Consider the following 3,262-nt stretch of genomic DNA (forward strand, 5'->3'; position numbering starts at 1 on the left):
TTTTTACATGGCACAGTAGTAGTAGTAGTGTCTGAATCAGCTACATCGGCTCCAGAGTCCTGGTATTGTGAATGCTGGCTCACTGTTACACGGTCATGGCTTACTGGGACACTTGAATACAACAGAGCCATCGTTAATGTTATTAGTAACACCCACGCTTCTCCTTACTATGACAAATCAAAATGTCTGCTGTGAACAAGGTTAGGTCTGTGGACTAGTTCCCATGTGAAAATCTTTGTGAATGAGAGTTGGTATGATTTTGCATTCCATTCAAACCAAAGTTTATTGAAGAACAATTTATTTGCAACAATGGCTGTATGAAAATGTAGTTAGCATACAAGAAGCAGTTTTCCTGCTTTTCATTCCATGTCATAGAACACCTTAGGCTTATCATGTCTAATATGAACAACAAAAGTACTAAACTTTAACACCAAACTAATAGATTAAATGACAAGTGCACTTACCATGACACCAAGCAAGCACCGAACATCTTGGTGACAATTTTGTCAGTATTTACCCAATCCATAATGTGACTTCCCCACATCACAGACAGCTTGTGGGACAAGCAACCGATATCAACCAATGCTAATTACAGCAATCTACAAACCCACAGCATAAATGTAAAAGAAAAATACTACACACTTTACGCAAGCTGTATAAATTGCACAGAAGCAGTTGAAAAAGAGGCTTACGCAGTGTTGACATAAATGGTGTTTGATATATCCAAAAGTCCCTGCTGCTCTGTGTTTCAGTTTTCATTTACTTAAATTTGCTCCCTCACTAATGTCTGTAGTTTCATCCATATCACATACAAAGACATTCTTCATCTTTCTGATTGGCATCTCCAAGTCATGGGTGACAATTTCAATTAACTTCTTAAAATGTCTTCTACTTTACTTTCCATAAATTTTTACAGTAATTAAACTAAAACTAAGATAAATTAAATGTATCATCAAATTGTCTTTAAGTAGCAGCACACAAAAAAGCTAATAAAGAAGTTCAGGCACTTGTCTTGTTCTGTTTGCTTTGGGAGAGATCAATGAAGCACTGATTCAGTATTTTGCAGATACTGAACTGTTTTAGTGCCTTCCTCCATCTAAAAAATCTTTTATGAATACTTTCCAATTTTTTTAATGAATGGCATGTACAGCAATAAAACTTTCATTAACGAATAAGAACTAAACAATGTAACAAATTAACCTTTTAAAATCTTAAAGATATAATATGTAACTTTTCTGCATTAAAATCTGCATTAAAAAAACAACTAGACCTATGTTATATATATTGTGGAGTTGTGTACTTGCAGTATCCCAAATGTTTCCAACTATGGGTGTGCGATATGACAATATTAGATCGATCTGTCTTTACAGATATTGTACTATAGTGCACATTGTATCAGTTCAGCTCTGTGACGGAGCACAGTCTGCCAGCAGGAGGCTAACAGTTAACGGCAACGACATAACGACATGGCGAGTGCCTCGTACCACATCTCCAATCTGCTGGAGAATATTACCTTCTACGGCCGTTTAAATGTCCTGCTAAGAGACTCATCGGCTGCACATCATGTTAAACTGGCAGCTGGGCTGCAGGTAAACACCACCGTTTAGTGGTTAGCTTGCCTGCTAACTGGTAGCACTAACTTCTGTCATAATGCAAGCTAATGTGATGCCAGCTGTAGTGTACTGTGTTGGTGTCTTTTTTAATGGTGCACATCCTGCTAATTACCTGAAACAACACATTTATACTTCTACACAACATCAACTATTTGCTTTTCAGCTGTGAAATTAGATTGGTTGTACTGTTAGTTTGGTTCCAACTGCATATCCATTTTAAACAAGGCAATTTTAATAATTAAAAAAAATGCAGCTTTGCACACCTGCTCTTATTTATTGATGGAATTGTTTATGTTTTAATGTAATTTTATGTGAGTCTTTCATGGGTGTATGTTTTTATGTTGTATGTGAGCCCTAACCTATGCAAATTTCTATCATGTGATAGACAATAAAGTTTCTTGAATCTTGAATCTTGAGTGCTGTTCAGTAACTTGCAAAATAGTCTTAAAAACCAACATGAGCAAACGTTAGCAGCAGCTCGGCTCACAGCCTCTTCTGACATCCTGTGTCCGCTGAACAACGTGGGAGAAACACTGATTTTTAACATGAAACTGCTTTATTCATGTTTTTACTGGTTTTAACCGTAAACTGAGGAGACTTCTGTGGACAAATCGGCTCCTGGTAAAAATCTCCTGAACAATGAATACTGAGGGAATCTTAACTGGGAGAAGCTGACCGCAATGACGGCAATGGTGGTTGTTTTTACAACGAAGAAGACTCCCATGATCCCACGCTACTTCACAATGTCTTTTGTTATTGTTTTGATTGAGAGACCCCTAACCAGAAACTACATATTGTGGGTTTAATTCCTTCTGTATCCAAAGCTCTCCATTAATCTCCAAAACTCACCATCCAAAATCTTTCCTGTTGAGAAGTTGATCATCTACAGCAGTTGCTACATCAATCTGTTGCACAACCAAGCAGCATCTTGACTTTTGTTTTTTGCCCTTGATATCTTTGTGTATTTTGAAGTGCTTGTTAAAAAATAATTATGTTTTATGGTGTGACAATGCTGTGGTTGAGGTCTGGTTAGGTTTAAGCACAAAAACCACTTGTTTAGGATTAGATATGGGTTAAAATTATCACTTGCACGTCAAAATGCACTAGTATATTAAGGGCAAAAAACTCTAGGGAGAGTGGGTATTTTCGGAGCAACAGACTTTTGGAGCAGTGGGCCTCTGTTTTTTGGATAACAGGCTGTCAAACTAAAGGGCTTTTGTTTCAATGGGACATTTTGGGACTACGGGGTTGTAGAATAATGGGCTGTCAGACCAATGGCATGACACCAATATTTCAACGTTAGTTACTCTTTCTTGGAAGGAACAAAAAAAATGATGGACTAACTTCTAGTTACAAATTCATTAAAGATGGCTAAAAAACCCACTAAGGCAAATGCTAACTGGGAAAAGCAACAAAAACAGGCTACCACCCTGAGAGTGAAAGGGTAAGCTAACATAACGTTAGCTAACATTACATTATCTAGGGCTGATGATGTTGATGTAATGGCTATCTTTTGCATTCAGTTCATAACATTTAATGTTGGCTGTCACATTTAATCTTTCCCTCCTTGTTTGCTAAAGGAATGTTTTTCAATTAAAATGTTAAGCTAGTTTTTAAGCTAAATCCATACAATAAGCATTATTTCAGAT

The sequence above is a fragment of the Thunnus albacares genome, chromosome 13, assembly GCF_914725855.1.
Source record: "Thunnus albacares chromosome 13, fThuAlb1.1, whole genome shotgun sequence".
NCBI classification, from domain to species: domain Eukaryota; kingdom Metazoa; phylum Chordata; class Actinopteri; order Scombriformes; family Scombridae; genus Thunnus; species Thunnus albacares.